The 21,232-nt window shown below is 36.5% G+C and overlaps 1 protein-coding gene and 1 pseudogene across 4 annotated transcripts in view; one reads left to right on the top strand and one right to left on the bottom strand.

Moving 5' to 3' along the window:
• Nucleotides 1-21,232, bottom strand: part of RNF13 (ring finger protein 13) — a 149,373-nt gene that overhangs the window by 12,808 nt on the left and 115,333 nt on the right. The gene's annotated exons all lie outside the window — the stretch shown is intronic.
• Nucleotides 4,808-5,267, top strand: LOC106802147 (anaphase-promoting complex subunit 13 pseudogene; annotated as a pseudogene).

Here is a 21,232-nt window from a genome sequence, read left to right on the forward strand (position 1 = left end):
GATGAAAGGAAGAGAACAGAGGATGAGGCTGGGGTGTAAGCCAGGGTCAGACCATAAGGTCCTTATGCCATGCTAAAGTGTAAGCTTGACTTTATTCTTACATATATATGATTCTCAGAATTAACCACAGAAGTTCTCTTGCTGTATGTAATTATGGACAGTGAGTTCCTATCTCCAACACCAAGCACAGTGGCTGGTCAAATGTATGTTGACTAAATGCAAAAGGAAGAACAGTGTTGGACATATTAAATTTGAAGAGTGTATAGATTACCCAGGCAGAGATGTCCATTAGTTAACTGGATATGTGGGACTGGAGCTTAGGATAAAGCTCTAGGTGGGAGATGAAAGTATGGAAGTCTTCAGGAAACAGCTCACCAGCAGGAGGCAGGGATAAGGAGAAAACAATCTGATATAAAACCATAGGTCTGTGCGTAGCATGCAGAAAGCTCTCAAATGTTTGCTGGTATTATAAGCAAGCAGCGAACCAAAGGATAAATGGCAGGCAAGGAGAGTCCTGCTTTACAGAAGAAGAGAACTGAAAATACTGATGACTGACTACAGCAGTGCTCCTGAGTGTCCACCCAAGCCACAAACACCCAGGATCGAGAAACACGGCACACGAGAAGAGAAGCTACTGATGGCAGTGGGTTGCCTATGTAAATTCTGTGGAAGCAGAAAGCAGAAAATGGTTGAGAATCTCCGGACCACAACATACTTTCTTTTTTTGAGGGCAGAAACTGTAACTAACTTAATAAATGCTTCATTCCTTCTTTCAAAGTGTGGCCAACATGGTACTAGTTAATAAAGATTTGTTAAATTACTAAAATAAATCACAAAGGATGATCAGCCTATGAAAATTTGCTGATATAACACCATTTTGGGGAAAAACATCTTTAAATAAAAAGTCATAAAATAGATCTTGGATAAAGAAGCCAAATGAGGCAATATATGTGAAAACATTTCCCACAACACAGAGTACAAAACAAATGTAATTTTACATTTAGAAAAAAAATTAATTCTGAGTGAGAGGAATACCCATCCAGTAGGACACAAAGGAGACAAGTCATGTGTAACAACTTCAGATTTCTTTTTCTTCAGAAGACATCCTGAATATCTAACCTGGCCTGTGAGATTTCAAAGATTCTATGGCTAGAAGGATACTAAACTTGCTTAGTTTTGGTCTATAATACTTTGTATTTGAAAAGTCTTGGTTTTGCATTATTTTCTCCTCACATCTTAGTGAGGTACTTAGGGCAGGTATTATCAGGAAGGCAGGTTAAGTGGTTTGCTCAAGGTCACACATCTCATCATGAACAGAACCAGATCTTTGGTTCCAAATCTTATACACTTTCCACTGCACCATTTTGGTGACTTTCTAAAAAATTAACTGCTAACTTCCTCATTTCTATGGTGTTCATAAGAACTACTTACATTACTTACATACCCCCACCCCTACAATTAATATAGCTTTGATATAAACTGCTGAAGTTCATCTGTGGTAGAAGGAAACCTAGGAACCAGCTATAGGAAAGGAAATGACTTATGATTCCAGTGGAGTTTTGGAGCTCTCTATAATTCCTAAAATGGAATGATTCCTGCAGGGAAAAGAGGTAACATAATTAACATTCCTCACTGACTTCTACTGAACTTCCCTTTGGACATAAGATCCAGTGAGAGTAGGTGATTTCTTTGTTTTTTGCTCCTTTTTTTTTAGAGAAACTTTCAAACATACACGAAAGTATAATGATGAATCATTATACCAACTCATGTACCATCACCAAATTTCTTCTGCTATTCTTGTTACAACTATCTTCCTCTACTTTTTTCCCTGAAGTATTTTCAAGCAAATACTGAGACATATCATTTTACCAACACATACTTTGTATGTATCTCTAAAAGATAAGGACTTTAAAAAACATAATCACAATACTATTCTCACACCTAACAAAATGAACAGTAATTTTTTAATATCATTCAATACCCAAGGCATATTCAAGTTTCCTCAATTGTCTCAAAACTGTCTTTTTACAGATGATTTATTTAAACTAAGATCCAAGCAGGATCCAAACATTGCATCTGGCTGATGACTTATAAATCTCTCTGAATCTAAAACAGCCCTGCCTCCTTTGTATGCCTTATTTGTTAAAGAAACTGTATCATTTGTCCTGTAAATTTGTCTGCATTCTGGATTTGGGTGATTGCATAGATGATTGTTTTTTAAGATAGCTGGGGAGCTTCATCAATCATTCTATGTTCAGACCAGAAATTCTACTGGCTCAATGGCAACTTGATGCAAATTAGGAGAAAAGCAACACTTCCTCAAGACACTTTATTGCTATCTGCCAAAAAATAATTTTATCATAAATATAAAAATCTCTGATGATGAAGAATGAATGATAAGCTCCCTAAGTTGTGCAATGTACAACCTGTACAATCGTACATTGCAGTTGGATCCAGAATTCTTGGTAAGATAAGTTCCCACAAGCAAGAAAAAGTGGGTGGAATTTCTTTCTGATAAACTAGATTACTTCAGTCCTTAAACTTGAAAGGCATAAAGAACATCTGTTTTCAACACTAGTGTTTATCCTTTGACAGTAGTGAACCTGACAGGCTTTTCATAGTCTCAGGCTGTGTAGCCCTAAGCATCTGGACCAAGAAAAAAAATTTCACGTTTAAGGTTTTTGGCAAAGAATAACTTTTTTAAAACATGAAAATGGTCTCCAATGCTATGTTCATGTGGAAAGCATTTTGATTTTATCCTTTTCATAATTATGACAAAAAAGTAGGACTTTTTCACAGACAGTAACAACTATCAGAATATGTTTAGCCTGCCACTTTTTTTTTTTTTTAATTTTTTGTTTATTGCAGTAACATTGGTTTATAACATTGTAAAAATTTCAGGTGTACATCATTGTACTTCTATTTCTGCATAGATTACATCATGTTCACCACCAAAATACTAATTACAACCCATCACCACACACATGTACCGAATTATCCCTTTCACCCTCCTCCCTCCCCCCTTCGCCTCTGGTAACCACCAATCCAATCTCTGTCCCTATGTGTTTGTTTATTGTTGTTATTATCTACTACTTAATGAAGGAAATCATGCGGTATTTGACCTTCTCCCTCTGACTTATTTCACTTTGCATTATACCCTCAATGTCCATCCATGATGTCACAAATGGCTGGATTTCATCGTTTCTTATGGCTGAGTAGTATTCCATTGTGTATATATACCACAGCTTCTTTATCCATTCATCCCTTGATGGGCACTTAGGTTGCTTCCAAGTCTTGGCTATTGTGAATAACGCTGCAATGAACACATGGGTGCATGTACCTTTACAAATTGGTGTTTTCAAGTTCTTTGGATAAATACCCAGCAGTGGGATGGCTGGATCATATGGTAGTAGCCTGCCACTTCTAAGAAGAAATCCATCCGTTCAGTGATTGGTTCTAGATTTCTCATAATTTGATTTACAATGGAATAATCATAGTCATGCTGAGAACAAAGTTTTATACTGTCGAATCATTTGTGCAAATTAAAAACTATCTACTGTCAATGGATACAATACAGGGTATATTAGCAAAGATTTGGAACTCTGACTGCTGCTGGTAAGTTTAAGTAATATTTTTAGGGCCAGTGTAACTGAATTTAAATGGTTTGTGATTTAACTATAATTTGGGGCAATGAGCAAATATTCGACTTCCGACTAAGTGCCATGCTAGGTGTGAAGGTTTCTTAGAAATTAAAATAATACAACCTATGCAAAGAATAATATCTGCAAGATATAGACTAATAACAAATAATTTAAAAACATGAGGCTTATCTCAATTTATGTAGTAGGAATTCACAAAAGCTGCATTAAGTCAAAATGTTTTCTAAACTATCTCTATTAATTCAATATTAAAGAAACCCAGTGTGAGATATTTTGGTAAATTTTATAAAAAAGTAGAAATATGACAGTTCCTTCTTGATTTACATTCCCTATTGCATCCCTAATGTTTAGGCAGAACAGTGTATCCAGAGCACAGCAAGTGCCCAGTATACATTTACTGAATGCACGAATAGTATTTAAATCTGGAATTTACTATATAAGTTAATGTAAGGGCAGCATTTTTTTTTAACTATTTTTAAAAATCAGTCTGTATAAATCAGTAATAATATTAATGAATAATTTTGTTGGTACTAAAATACTAAATGAAGACCTCATGTAAGACAGGTGGATGTGATCAGACCTAAAAGTTTCTAAGGATACTGGATTGACCTGGAAATGTGTAGAGTAACAGGAATTGTCATATACGTAGGATGGTAAATTGGTATAAACACTTTGGAGATCCATATGGTACCAGTGCAGTAAATTTGACGGTATACATACTTTTTGACTTGGCAGTTTCACTCCTAGGTAAGTAAACAATCTAGAGACACACACACAGAACCAAAGTGGTATGACGTAGCAGTAAGACCAGAAGGGCAGGAAGGAGACCTCCAGTTTCTGGTCTGGCATGTAAGGAGCTTGGAAGTTGTCACTCCTGTGCTCACAACAAGGAAAAACCTGAAAAAAACTGAAAATCAACAACTCTTCTTAGATCTGTCACAAGATTGAGACCACAGAGAAAACTGCTGCCCCCAAAACTGGACAGACTGCCAGGCACAGAGAATCACAAGTTCCTGGAGCAGAAGCCCGGGAGGAAAAGCTGTGGGAACCAGCGCCACGGCAGAAACACAAACTGTAACTGATAAACTGCTGCGGGCTCAGCGTGGACACGTTTGAGAGTTAAAACCCTAGGGAAGGCGGAAGCGGTGCGGTCTGGGTCAGGTACCGATCTGACAAGATAAAGCTGCCGGAGAATGGACAGTGAGGCCCAGAGAGATGGAAGGATCTTGGATTTGATTGATGATGCTTGGCGAGAAGACAAGCGGCCTTATGAGGATGTTGCAATACCACTGCGTGAGCTTCCTGAACCTGAACAGGACAACGGAGGCACCACAGAGTCTGTTAAAGAACAGGAAATGAAGTGGACAGACTTAGCCTTACAGTACCTCCATGAGAACGTTCCCCCCATAGGAAACTGAGCCTTGGCTCCTTTTTCATGGACAGATTTTTTAAAAATACATAGATACAGAATGTTTTCTTCCAGTCTCCTAATTGAAATCTTTTAGTAATAGATCAGCACTCAAAAATGTACACCCACTTAGTTTGTGGCAGCAAAGTGCAATGTGGAGATACTCACCAGAGCAAGAAACTGATTGAGATTTCTCAGGAGTGCGGAATATTTGGCTCTCTGAACCTAAAGGTCTTCATTCACTGGCTTGTGTCTGAACATCATGAGTTAAACATTTGCCTTTAACTCTGATTTTGCTTTATTATCAGAGCTTAACACATCCCAACTGCTTATCTGTGTCCTGTGACATGGGTGATTGAAAATATGAGAGGGAAAGGCAAAAAGGAAGCCAGACGTGAAGAGATTATTACCATCTCATATACCCCTATTCTGAGAAGATTCTGAGTGATGTGTGTGAAGCCTGTAGATGTAATGGATGTATAGATAGCCTGTTCACTGATTACTGGGACTCCTGAGATTCCCTGTAGGATTTTCAAACTTTGGATACATTTACAGATTAAAAAGTTATCTGACAGTTACCTCTGCTGCCCCTACAACTTCCTTTGGTGCCTCTGGAAAGGATCTTTAGCTAGATGTTTTATCTAGTAACAGCATTTCTTATTTTCTCAAAGCGCTTTCAGATGTAACTGAAACACCATGGAGTCAGATTTAGTTAAGCATTTGTATAAGAACTTGTATTTTGCAGAACCCATTCATGGGCATTGATCTCCTGGAATTGTTTGCCTCTGTTAAGTGGCATCTTTCTTGTTCTGTGCCCAGATCATAAACTCTGGGAAGAGGCCCTGCCTTATACTTCTGTATCCCTCATTGAAAAACTGAAAACACTGAATAATTGGGGGGGAGAAAAAAAAAAAAAAAACCCTAGGGAAGGTTTTCTGGTCCAGCATGTAAGGAGCTTAGAAGTTGCCACTCGGTCCTAACAAGTAAGAAGCTAAGCAAACTGAAAAATCAACGATTATTCTTATATCCATCAGAGAAGTAAACTCACAGGGCAAGCTGCTGCCCCCAGCATTGGAGATACAAACGGGTAGATCAGAGAATCACACCTCACCAGATCAGAAACCCTCTGAGCAGAAACTTCCATGGGAACTAGTATCAGAGTAGGAAAACCTGAACTGTAATTGATGAATTCCAGAGGCTCAGTGTGCACAAGGGGAGCCTGCACATTTTTGTGTTTTACCATGTGGAGCTCTACCAGGTTTTCACAGTGAATGACTGGGCTTCTGGCAGGGGAGGGGAAAGTAGCCATTTTGAAATATGCCAGAACATTCTGTTCTTAACAAGCCTGCCCTCAAGAGAAACTACCTAACCAGATGGTAACTTACTAGGGTTTTTATCTGAGTCTAACTGACATGAAGGAAGAGAAATACCCAACTCCTGCCAGCTCTAGCCTTCTATGTGGGGGCAGGGAAATACCCAACTCCAACCTCTCCAGCCATCAGGTCTCACCAAAGGCTAGGAAAAAACCAAGAGGCACTTGTGAAGTTCACAGGCCAAAGCCACAGGCTCACTAAAAGACGGAGACATAATCATAGGACTACAGAATGCTTCCCATCCCATCACCACCCCTTACTACCTCACCACCAACAGTCTATTTACTGGCATTCCTTTCACTCAGAACATCATGTCTGGCTTTCAACCAAAAATTACAAGGGATATTAAAAGGCAAAAAACACTGAAAAGACAGAGCAAGCATCAGAACCAAACTTAGATACGGCAGGGATGTTGGAATTATCAGACCATGAATTTAAAGTAATTATGATTAATATGCTAAGAGCTCTAATAGGTAAAGTAGACAACATTCAAGAACAGATAGATTGGGGTCGGTCCGGTGGCATAGTGGTTAAGTTCAGTGCACTCCGCTTGGGCGGCCTGGGTTCATGGGTTTGGAACTCATCAAGCCATGCTGTGGCAGCATCCCACATACCAAATAGAGGAAGACGGGCACAGATATTAGCTCAGGGACAATCTTCCTGAAGCAAAAAGAAGAAGATTGGCAACAGGTGTTACCTCAGGCCCATCTTCCTCACCAAAAAAAAAAAAGGACAGATAGATAATGCAAGCAGAGAGATGAAAATTCTAAGAATTACAAAGAAATGCTAGAGATAAAAGATATTAACAGAAATGAAAAATGTCTATGATGGGCTCATTAGTAGACTGGACACAGCTGAGGAAAGAATCTCTGAGCTTGAGGACATGTCAATAGAAACCTCCAAAATCGAAAAGCAAAAAAAGAAAAACACTGGGAAAACAAACAAACAAAAAGAACAGAATACCTAAGAACTGTAGGACAACTTAAAAAAAAAAAAAAGATGTAACATATGCATAATACTAATAACAGGAGAAGAAAGAGAGAAAGGAACAGAAGCAATACTGAAGCATAATGATGGAGAATTTCCTCACATTAATGTAAGACAGCAAACCACAAATCCAGGAAGATCAGAGAACACCAAGTAGGGTAAATGCAAAAAAACACTAGGCATATCATATTCAAACTGCAGAAAATCAAAGATTAAAAAAATGATCTTGAAAGAAGTCAGAGGAAAACAACACCTTACCTATACAAGAACAAAGAAGAATTACTTCTGACTCTCTTCAGAAACCACGCAAGCAAGAAGAGAGTGGAGTGAAATATTTAAAGTGTTGAGGGGAGAAAAACCACCAACCTAGAATTCTATGCCCTGCAAAATCATCCTTCAAAAGTGAAGTAGAGGAGTGAGGCTAGCAAGACGGCAGAACAGGAAGCCCTAGACCTGCCTTCTGCCATGGAGACAAGACAACAACAACAAACAGACCAAATGCCTCTGTGAGAAAGCCAAAAAACAGTTAAAAGGTTTGGGCACCCAGGCCAGGGCGAAGCCAACAGCATCAAAGCCCAGTAAGAAAATTCATGACACTGTGCACTCTCTCATGACCCTCTCCCCTGGTGCGGCACATTTGGGAGGAAACCCCCAATTCCTATCTTCTACCTGAGAAGGGAAAGGTGTAGAATATATGTCAAATGTCAGAATTTTAGAGGGGCTGCCTAAGGGAATGGTTTCTGTCTTGATGTATCCAAGTAATGACAAGAATGGAGTGCCAGGTTGGGGATCTCTAAGAACAAAGATGATCAACCACGCACTAGACTCTGCAGTACCACACACACAGTAGGTGGAGCTCCAGTATCACAATTTACTACAGCACCAGAGAGGCTGCAATATCATACACAGACACCAGGGGGAGCTCCTGAATAGAAACCAGCAAACCTCTTCAAATAGGTTACATACACAAGCCCAGAGAGGATGCATACCTAGAAAAGGATTGAGAGATCTCCAGATCTTTAGCCCTGCTAAGTGGAGAAAGTCCTCCCTGTTTGAAACCAGACTGCAAAGTCTGGGAGAGTTGGCTGACTCTTCAAATGCCCAAATCACAACAACAAATAATAAGACACACAAAGAAACAGGGAACCATGACATATTTAAAAGAAAAAATTAAATCTCCAGAAATCAAACCTAAAGAAACAAAAATAAATGAATTGTCAGACAAAGAATTAAGAAGTACTATCAAGAGGATCCTCAATGGGGGCCAGCCCCGTGGCATAGTGGTTAAGTTCACACACTTCACTTTGGTGGCCCAGGGTTCGCGGGTTTAGATCCCAGGCACAGACTGAGGCACTGCTCATCAAGCTATGCTGTGGTGGCGTTTCAGATACAAAATAGAGGAAGATGGGCACAGATGTTACCTCAGGGCCAATCCTGCTCAGCAAAAAGATGACGACTGGCAACAGATGCTAGCTCAGGGCTAATCTTCCTCACCAAAAAAAAAAAAAAAAAAGATCCTCAATGAATTAAAAGCACAGATGGACAACTAAACAAATCAGGAAAATGATGCATGAAAAAAATAATATCAACAAAGAGAAACCATGAAGAAGAACCAAACAAAATCTGGAACTAAAGAATACAATAACAGGGCCGGCCCTGTGGCTTGGTGGTTAAGTGCGCGCGCTGCGATGCTGGTGGCCCGGGTTCGGATCCCGGGTGCGCATCGAGGCACCACTTCTCCGTTCATCCTGAGGCTGAGTCCCGCATACAGCAACTAGAAGGATGTGCAGCTACGACATACAACTATCTACTGGGGCTTTGGGGGGAAAAAATAAAATAAATAAAATCTTTAAAAAAAAAAAAAAAAAAAAGAATACAATAACAGAATTAAAAATATAAAAGAAGGATTCAACAACAGACTTGACCAAGCAGAAGAAAGAATCAGTGAACCTGAAGACAGAACTTTTGAAATTACCAAGGCAGGGGAGCAAAAATAAAAGGATGAAGAAAAATGAAAAAGAGTCTAAGGGACTTATGGGACACCATCAAGTAGAACAACATATGCGTTATGGGAATCCTAGAAGGAGAAGGAAGAGAAAGGGGCAGAGAACCTATTTGCAGAAATAATCACCAAAAATTTCCCCAATCTAGGAGAAATGGACTTACAAATTCAAGAAGCCCAAATAACTCTAACTAGGATAAGTCTAGAGAGACCTATACCAAGACACATCATAATCAAACTGTCAAAAGTCACATACAGAGAATCTTGAAAGTCAAGAGAAAAGCGACTTGTCACATACAAAGGAATTCTTTTTAGGTTATCAGATTTCTCAGCACAAACCTTTCAGGATGGTAGGAAGTGAGATCACATATTTGAAGTACTGAATGAAAATAACTGCCAACGCAGAAGACTATATCCAGTAAAAAAATCTCTTCCGAAAACAAAGGAGAAATCAAGACTTTGCCAGATTAAAAAAAAACGCAAGTTCATCACCAGTAGCCTTGCCCTACAAGAAATGCTGCAAAGAGTCTTACAAATTAAAGTGAAAGGACAATAAACAGCAAAACAAAATCATATGAATATATAATATTCCCTGGTAAAAATAAACATACAGACAAATATAGAATCTTATAATATTGTAATTCAGGTGAGAAAATCACAAATAAATCTGGTATAGAATTTTTTATAAGCATAAAAAATAATTATAAATCAATATTAATTGATGTATGCAATATAAGAAAATAATTTGTGTAATCAATAACACAAAATGGGAGGCAGAGATGTAAAAGACTACAGTTTTTATATGTGACTGAAGTTGTTATCTGCTTAAAATAGATTGTATAACTTTAAGATGTTTTATGTGATTGCAATGGTAACCACCAGGAAAATACTGATAGAATATATACAAATGGAAATGAGAAGGAAATCAAAACATGTCGCTAAAGGAAAAAAGCAACAAAACACAAAAGAAGACAGCAAAAGAAGGGAAGAGATACAAAGAAGCTACAAGGCAGACAGAAAACAATTAACAAAATGGCAATAGTAAGTCCTTCCCATTTAATTACTTTAAATGTATATGGATTAAATGCATCATTTAAAAGACACAGATTAGCTGAATGGATAAACAAGATCCAACTATATACTCTCTACAAAAGATTCATTATACATCTGAGGAGACATATAGGGTAGAAGTGAAGGGGTGGAAAAAGATATTCCATGCCAATGGGAGCCTAAAGAGAGCAGAGGTGACTACACTTATAGCAGACAAAATAGAATTTAGGATACAAACTGTCACAAGATAAAGACATTATATAATAAAAGGTCAATTCACCAGGAAGATATAACAACTATAAATATATATGCAACCTAACATTAGAGCACTCAAATATATGAAGCAAACACTGACAGACTAAAGGGAGAAACAAACAGCAACATAATAGTTGTAGGAAACTTCAATACCCCACTTTCAGATATGGATAGAACAACCACACAGAAGTTCAATAAGGAAACAGGACATGAAAAACACCACAGGCCAATTGTACCAAACAGACATATACAGAACACTCCACCCAGCAACAGCAGTATATATATTCTTTTTAAGAGAACATGGAACATTCTCCAAGGTAGACCACACGTTAGGCCACAAAACAAATATTAATAAATATAAGAAGACTGAAATTATACAGAGTACATTCTCCAACACAAGGAAAGAAACTAGAAACCAATAGAAGGGAAACAGAAAAATCCACAAATATGTGGAAAATAATCAATCCACTCTTAAACAACTAATGGGTCAAAAAAGAAACTACAAAGAAATTTAGAAAATATATGGAGACAAATGACAATGAAAACACAACATACCAAAACTTATGGGATACAGCAAAAGCAGTACTAAGGTAAGTTTATAGCAGTAAATGCTTATATTTAAAGAAGAAAGATTTCAAATCAACAACCTAACCTAACACCTCAAGGAAACTAGAAAAGGAAGAACAAACTAAACCCAAAGTTAACAGAAGAAAGGAAATATAAAGATTAGAGCAGAAATAAATGAAATAGAGAATAAAAAAAGAATAGGAAAAAAAAATCAATGAAACCAAGAGTTGGTTTACTTTAAAGATCAACAAAATGGACAAACCATTAGCTAGAATAACTAAGAAAAAGAGAAAACTCATGGGTAAAATTATAAATGAAAGAAGAAACATTACAACTGAAGTCACAAAAATAAAAAAGAATTAAGAGAGCCGACTGTGAACAATTATATGCCAACAAATTGGATAGCCAAGAAAATATAGATAAATTCCTAGAATCATACAACCCACTAAGACTGCATCATGAAGAAATAAAAAATCTGAACAGACCTAAAACTAATTAAAAGATTGAAGCAGCAATCAAAAACCTCCCAAAAAGAAAAGCCTAGGATGGCTTAACTGGTAAATTATACCAAACACTTAAAGAAGAATTAACACCAATCCTCAAACGCTTCCAAAACATCCAATAGGAAGAAATACTCCCAAACTCATTCTATGAGGCCCAGCATTAGTCTGATACCAAAACCAGACAAAGAGGCCAGAAAATTACAAACCAAATTCCCTGATGAATACTGATGCAAAATCCTAAACAAAATACTATCAAACCGAATTCAACAGCACATTAAACGGATCATACACCATGACCAAATGAGATTTATTTTATGGAATACAAGGATGGTCCAACATATGAAAATCAATCAATGTAATACACCATATTAACAAAATGAAGGACAGAAAATGTGATTATCCCAATCAATGCAGAAAAAGCATTTGACAAAATTTAACAATCTTCTATGACAAAAAAAAAAAACCACTCAACAAATAGGAATAGAAGGAACTACCTCAACATAATAAAAACCATATATGAAAAGCCCACAGCTAACATCATATGCAATAGGAAAAGACTAAAAGCTTTTCCTCTTAAGATCAGAAATAGGCCAGGGATGCCCACTCTTGCCACAACTATTCAACAAAGAACTGGAAGTTCTAGCCAGAGGAATTAGACAAGAAAAGAAAGAAAAGGAATACAAACTGGAAAGAAAGAAGAAAAATTACCTCAGTTTGCAGATGACTTGATCTTACATGTAGAAAACCATACGGATTTCCAAGAAAAACTGTTATAATTAGTAAACAAATTCGACAAAGTTACAGGATACAAAATCAAAAATAATTGCATTTCTATACACTAACAATGACCAATCCAAAAAGGAAACTAAGAAAATAATCCCATTTATTATAGCATCAAAAAACATAAAATACTTAGGAATAAATTTAACCAAGGAGGTAAAAGACTTGTATACTGAAAACTACAAAACACTGCTAAAAAAAATAAAAGAAGTTACAAATAAATGGAAAGATACCCTGTACTCATGGACTGGAAGACTTAATATTGTTGAAGTGTCCACACTATCCAAAGTAATCTACAGATTCAATGCAATCTCCATCAAAATCCCAAAGATATTTTTTACAGAAATAGAAAAAAAATCCTAAAATTCATATGGGATCTGGAGAGATACCAAATAGCCAAAACAATCTTAAAAAAGAAGAACAAAGTTGGAGGCCTGACACCAATTTCAAACTTGACTACAAAGCAACAGTAATTAAAATAGTGTGGTACTGGCATAAAGATAGATATATAGACAATGGAAAAGAATAAAAAGTCCAGAAATGAACCCTTGCATATATGGCCAAATGATTTTTGACAAGGGTGCCAAGATTACACAACAGGAAAAGGATAGTCTCTTTAACAAATGGTGTTGGGAAAACTACATTTCCACATGCAAAAGAATGAAGTTGGACCCATATACAAAAATTAGCTCAAAATGGATTAAAGTCCTAAGACCTAAAACTATTAAACTCCTAGAAGAAGAGAGGAAAAAAGCTGCAGGACATTGAATTTTGGCAATGACTTCTTGGATATGACACCAAAAGCAGAGGCAACAAAATAAAGAATAAACATAATAAAAAAATTAAAATTACACTAAACTTAAAAACTTCTGCACATCAAAGGAAACAATCAACAGAGTAAAAAGGCAACCTATACGATGGAAAAAAATAACTACAAATCATATATCTGATAAGAAGTTAATATCATATATATATATATATATATATATGGAACTTCTACAACTCAATAACAACAAAAATAACCCAATTAAAAATTGAGTAAAGGACTTGAATAGACATTTCTCCGAAGACAATATACAATGGCTAATAAGCACATGAAAAGATATTCAATTTCACTAATCATTAGGGAAATGTAAATCAAAACCACAATGAGATATCCCCTCACACCAATCCGGATGGTTACTATCAAAAGAACAGAAAATAAGTGTTAGCAAGGACGTGGAAAAGTTGGAACCCTTGTGCGTGGTTGGTGGGAATGTAAAATGGTGCAGCCATTATGGAAAACAGCACAGAAGTTCCTAAAAAATTTAAGAATAGAATTATTACATCATCTAGCAGTTCCACTTCTGAGTACATATCCATTCAAAGTAGGGTCTTGAAGAGAGATTTGTATATCCATGTTCATAGCAGCATTATTCACAATAGCCAAGAGGTGGGAGCAACCCAAATGTCCATCAACAGACACATGAATGAAGAAAAAGTGGCATATACATACAATGGAATATTATGTAGCCTTAAAAAAGGAGGAAATTCTGTCATATGCTATATAACATGGATGCACTAGGAAGACATTATGTTAAGCAAAATAAGCCAGTCACAAAAGGACAAACATTGTCTGATTCCACTCATATGAAGTATCTAAAGTATTCAAAAGCATAGAAATAGAAGGTAGAGAAGTGGTTATCGAGGACTGAGGGAAGGGGGCAGGGGAAATTAGTGTTTAATGAGCATAGAGTTTCAGGGCTGCAAGATTAAAGAGTTCTAGAGATCTATAGTACAACAACATAATATATTTAACACTACTGAACCATATACTTAAAAATTGTTGTGATAGTAAATTTAATGTTATGTGTCTTTTATCACAATAAAAAAAGATAAGATTTAAACAAAAAAAAACCTGAAGGTAAAATAAAGACTTTCTCAGACAAACAAAAATTGAGGGAATGTCTTGCCAGTAACTTCCAAGCAATGTTAAAAGAAATTTAGAGAGAAGGACAAGGATATAGGTCAAAAACTCCAATATACATAAAGAAAAGAAGAGCACCAAACAAAGAATAAGTGAAGGGAAAATAAATACTCTAATTTTTCTTATTCTTAATTGACCTAACAGATAATGGGCTCTTCAAAATAATAACAGCAACAATGTATTCAATTATGTATGCTTATCTATGTTTATATATGCTCACATATACCAAAATGAAAGACAGCAATGATACAAGGGACGTGGGGTAGGAGAAATTAGGAATATTTTGTTATTATAAGGTATTTCACTACCTGTGAATCAATATATTGTTATTTGAAAGTCTACTTGGATTAGTTGCAAACTCTACGGTAACCACTAGAAAAAAATTTAAAATAAGTATAATATACTGAGACAGGAGGGAAAATGGGATCATATAAAATGCTCAATTAAAACCACAAAAGGAAGAAAAAAAATGGAAGACAATAATAGGAACAAAGAACAAAGGCAACAACAAACAATAACAAATATAGTAGATATTAATAAACTACATCAATAATCACTTTAAATGTCAATGGTCTAAATACACCAACTAAAAGACAGATTATCAGAGTGGATCAAAAAACAAGGGTGAGCCAATTACGTGTTGTCTATAAGAAACCCATTTTAAATATAAAGACATATGCAGGTTAAAAGTAAAGGGATGGAGACACGTATTCCATGCTGTTTTAGACTGAATGTTTGTGTTTCCCCAAAATTCATAAAATGAAGCCTAATCTCCAATGTGATGGTTTGGGGGGGTGTGCACTGGAAGGTGATTAGGTCATAACAACGGAGCCCTCATGAATAGTATTAGCGACCTTATAAAAGAGACCCCAGAGAGCTCCCTCACCCCTTCTGCCATGTGAAGACAAAGCAAGAAGACAGCCGGCTAAACAACCAGGAAGCAGGCCCTCAGCAGACATCACATCTGCCAGTGCCTTGATCTTGGACTTCCCAGGCTCCATAACTGTGAGAAATAAATGTTTGTTGTTTAAACCATCCACTGTATAGTATTTTTGTCAGAGCAACCTGAATGGACTAAGACACATGCTAATAACATTAATAAAAGAAAGCAGAGTAGCTATATTAATTTCAGACAGAGCAAACTTCAGAGCAAGGAAAGTTATCAGAGATAAAGAGGGGCAATACATAATGATAAAGGGGTCAATACTCCAGGAAGACATAACAGTTCTTAAAGTGTACGTGCCTAAAAATAGAGCATCAAAGTACATAAAGCAAAAACTGATATAACTGCAAGGAGAAATAGATGAATCCACTAGTAAGGCTGAAGACTGCAACACCCTCTATCAGAAAAGGAACAGACCCAGTAAGCAGAAAATCAGTGAGGATATAGTTGAACTCAACAGCATCATCAATCAACTGGATATAATTGACATATAGAATATTTCATCCAACTAGAAGCAGAATATATGTTCTTCTCAAGTTCACATGGAACATTCACAAAGACCACACACTGAGCCATAAAACACACATAAGCAAATTTAAAAGAAATCATACAATGTCTGCTCTCAGACCACAATGGAATTAAACTAGAAACCAATATCAGAAAAAGGGCTGGAAAATCACCAAATACTTGGAGATTAAACAACACACTTCTAACTAACACATGGATCAAAGGAGAAACCTCAAAAGAAATTTTAAAATATTTTTAACTAAATGAAAATGAAAATACAATTTACCAAAATTTGTGGAATGCAGTGAAATTAATGCTTAGAGGAAAACTGATAGCACTGGATATATATGTATCAGAAAAGAAGAAAGATCTAAACTCAATAATCTAAGCTTCCACCTTAGGAAACTAGAAAAAGAAGAGCAAATTAACCCCCCCAAAAAAAGCACAAGAAAAGGAATAAAATTTAGAACAGAAATCAATGAAATTGAAAATAGGAAATCAATAAAGAAAAAAGTCAATGAAACAAAAAGCTGGTTCTTTGAAAAGATCAGTAATATCGATAAGCTTCTAGCCAGGCTAAGAAAAACACAAATTACTAATATTAGAAATGAAAGAGGGGTCATCACTACTGATTCTATGTATATTAAAAGGATAATAAAGGAATAACGTGAATAATTTTATGTCCACAAATTTGATAACATGAAATGAGCCAATTCCTTGAAAGACACAATCTAACAAAACTCACACAAGGAGAAATAGATAATCTGAGTAGGCCTATATCTGTTAAAGAAACTGAATCAATAATTAATAACCTAACAAAACAGAAAGCACCAGACCCAGAAGGCTGTGCAGGAAGAAACATTTGAACAGTTAAGGAAGAAATTATACAAATTCTTTATAATCTCTTCCAGAAAACAGAAGCAGAGGGAATACTTCCCAACTCACTCTATGAGGCCAGCATTGCCCTAATACAAAAACCAGACAAAGACATCACAAGAAAGGAAAACTACTGAGTAATACCTCTCATGAACATAGATGATAAATTCTCAACAAAAATATTAGCAAATTGAATCCAACAGTGTATGAAAAAATTATACACCATAAATAAGTGGGATTTCCAACTGGATCATAGATTCAGTGTAATCCCAATCCCAGCATTTTTTTCTTTTTTGGATGTTGACAAACTGATTCAAAAGTTTATATGGAAAGGCAAAAAACCAGAATAGTCAACACAATATTGAAAAAGAAAGTTGAAGGACTGATACTATCCCACTTCAAGACTTACTATCAGGCCATAATACTCAAGACAGTATAAAATTGGTGAAAGAACAGATGTATAGATAAATGGGACAGAATAGAAAGCCCAGAAATAGATCCACACAAATATAGTCAAATGCTCTCTGACAACAGAGCAAGAGAGAAAGAACAGGCTTTTTAACAAATGGTGCCAGAACAACTGGATGTGCCAAAATATGAATCTAAATAAAAGAATTTTATCACTATGATAAAGGGCATTTTTGAAAATCATACAGCTAATATCATACTCAATGGTGTAAGACTGAAAACTTTCCTCCTAAGATCAGGAACAAGACAAGGATGTGCATTTTCACTACTGCTATTCGATGTTGTACTGGTGGATTTACTCAGAGCAGTTAGACAGGAAAAAAAATAAAAGGAATCCAAATCGTAAAGGAAGAATAAAACTATGTCTATTCACAGATGACATGATCCCATACATAGATCATCCCAAAGAATCCACAAGAAAGCTACTAGAGCTAATAAATTCAGCAAAGTGGCAGGTTACAAGATCAACCTATGAAAATCAGTTGGCTTTCTATATAAGGAGCAATGAACAATCCAGAAAGTAAATTAAGAAATCAATTCCATCTGCAATAGCATCTAAAAGAACAAAATACTTAGGAAAAAAAATCTAACAAAGGAAATGAAAGACTTGTATGCTGAAAACTACAAGACATTGACGAAAGAAATTAAAGAAGACCTAAATAAATAGAAAGACATCCCATGTTCATGGATTGGAAGATTTAATATTGTTAAGATGTCAATACCAACTTAATCTACAAATTCAACACAATCTCTATCAAAATTCCAAAAGCCTTTTTTGCAGAAATGAAAATATTGATCCTCAAATTCAAAAGGAATTGCAAGAGATCCTGCATAACCAAAACAATCTTGGAAAAAGAAGAACAAAGTTGGAGGACTCACACTTCCCAATTCCAAAATGTACTGCAAATGTAGAGTAATCAAAACAGTATGGTACATCAATGACATCAGCATCATGGCGGAGTCAGCTTTCCCTATAGAATCTCCCCACCAAGATACAACAAAAAGGACATTCATATACCAATAGAAGACATTCACACAACACAAAAGACGTCTGCAGCCTTTTATCTGAAGGTGGAGGTGCTGGAATCCCTGGAGGAAGCGGAAGGAGGTAAGGAGAACTCCTCTCCATCCCCAACGGCAGTGACTCCGGGTCACGTGGCTCTTGGGGTGGGGGGAGGGGCGGCCCTCTACAGGAAAACTGTCGCTCTCCAAGTTCTCTCACAGTCTGTGGGAAACTCCCATATGGAGGGGACTGAGCTGTTGCAGAGGTGTCTTCATCAAGCTAGCACCCCAGGAGAGCAGATAGCCAGAGAAGAGCAAGACACCCCTGGGATTGGGCACGCAAAAGAAAGAGCCCCTCCCCTTGCCCAGGGCTCCAGCACAGCCGGTTGGCCAGAGCGCCCACGGATCACAGTGGGCTCAGAATACACAGCTCTTGACCCCCACCCAGTGGCAGCAGGTGGAAGCTGCAACCAGATATTTTCAGCATAAGGAAAAACAAACCCACGCCCTCAAAAAGTAATGGAATAGACTTGAAAGTCTAGAAATAAACCCATACATCTGTGGCCAATATTTCTGACAAGGGTGAAAGTCTGTTCAATAAGGAAAGAACAGTTTCTTCAACAAATGGTATTGGGACAACTGCATTTCCACATGCAAAAGAATAAAGTTGGTGCCCTACCTCACACTATATTAAAAAACTGAACTCAAAATTGATCAAAGACCTAGTATGAGCTAAAACCATAAAACTCTTAGAAGAAAACACTGGGGTAAATCTTCACGACCTTGGATTTGGCAATGTATTCTTAATTGTGACACCAAAAGCATAAAAGCAAGAAGAACAGAGAAATTAGACTTCATCATAATTAAAAATTTTGTGTTTCAAAGGACATTGACAAGGATGTGGAGAAATAACAACACTTCTGCGCTGCTGCTGGGAATGTAAAATGGTGCAGTGGCTGCAGGAGATAGTATGGCAGTTCCTCAAAGAGGTAAACATAGAATTACCATATCACCCAGCAATACCACTTTTAGGTATGTTCTCAAAAGAACTGAATCCAGGAACTCAAACATATACTTTTACACCAATTTTCATTGTAGTAGTATTCACAATAGCCAAAAGGTGGAAGCAACCCAAGTGTCTATTGGCAGATGAATGGATAAACAAAATGTAGTAAAAACTCACAATGGCTTTTATTCAGCCATAAAAAGCAATGAAGTTCTGATCCATGCTACAACATGGATAATCCCTGAAAACATTATGCTAAGTGAAATAAGCCAAACACAAAAGGACAAATGTATGATTCCACTTATATGAAATATCTTGGATAAGAAAATTCATAATGACAGAAAGTAGATTAGAGGGTATCAGAGACTGGGGGGAAGTGAGAATAGGGAGTTATTGTTTAAGTGGTACAGAGTTTCTAGAACGATGAAGAAGTTTTAGAAATAAAGAGTGTTGATATCTGTAAAAACATTGTGATTGTAATTAATACACTGAATTGAACCTTTAAAAATGGTTAAAATGACAAACTTTTGGTATGTACATACTTTACTGGAGTAAAAAGAAATATTTAAAAAAGAATCTAGACACAGACCTGTAGCGACTAGGAAAAATGGTATGGCGTTCCTCAAAAAATTAAACAGAGAATTACCATATGATCTAGAAATTCTACTTCTAGGAATATACCCAAAAGAAGTGACAGCAGAGACCTGAACAGATATTTGTACACCCATGTTCACAGCAGCGTTATTCACAATAGTCAAAAGGTGGAAGCAACCCAAGTAACCATCGACAGATGAATGGATAAACAATATGTGGTATATACATAGAATATTATGAATATTCTTCAGCCTTAAAAAGGAAGAAAATTTTGACAGATGCTACAATGTGGATGAACCTTGAGGACCTTATGGTAAGTGAAATAAGTCAGTCACTTATTATTCCACTTACATGAGGTACCTAGAGTAGTCAAATTCACAGAGACAAAAGTAGAATGGTAGTTGTCAGGGGCTGGCAGGAGGGAGAAATGGGAAGTTACTGTTTATTGGGTACAGAGTCCATTTGGAATGATGAAAAAGTTCTGGAGATGGATGGTGGTGATCACTGCACAACAATGCGAATGTACTTCATGCCACTGAACTATACACTTAAAAATGGTTAAAATGGTAAATTTTATGTTATATATACTTTACTACAAGAAAATGCAAGAGTGATATGTATATGTTTGGAGATGGGGTGACCTGACAAGCTGATTTTAAATTTTACATGAAATGAAAAGTGTCAAGAATAGCTAAAAACTGTTGAAGAAGAAGAAGGCGGGAGGACTAACTCTATCAGATATCAAGACTTACATAAACCTATAGTAACTGAGATAGTGTGACACTGATATGAGGATAACAGCAAGACCAACAGAAGTCCAGAAACAAACCCACACATACATGGACACTTGATTTATGTCAGAGGTGACAGTGCAGAACAGTGCATTTTTAATAATTAGCTCTGGGACCACTGGATATCCTTATGTAAAATATCAAATTGGAAACAACTTAAATTGGACCCCCATTTTACAGAATCAGTTTAGGTGGACTGAATACCCAAACATGAAAGGCAAAACTGTAAAGCTTTCAGAAGATAATATAACATCTATGTGATTTTGGGAAAGGGAAGAAGTTCTTTTAAAACACACAAAAACTACCATAAATGAAAAGAACTTAATTCCTGTGAAAAAAATAAGCCACAAACTAGAAGACAGTTACAACACATAAAACCAGTGAAGGACTAACTGGCCACACACCACAACTCCAGGGCGGGGGTTGTGAGAACATATAAAGAATTCCTCCCACATATGAAAAGGAACGGGAAGGACAACCCAACAGAAAAATGAC

The sequence above is a fragment of the Ceratotherium simum genome, chromosome 5 (genome assembly GCF_057802395.1).
Source record: "Ceratotherium simum simum isolate JZ-2026a chromosome 5, ASM5780239v1, whole genome shotgun sequence".
Lineage (NCBI taxonomy): Eukaryota > Metazoa > Chordata > Mammalia > Perissodactyla > Rhinocerotidae > Ceratotherium > Ceratotherium simum.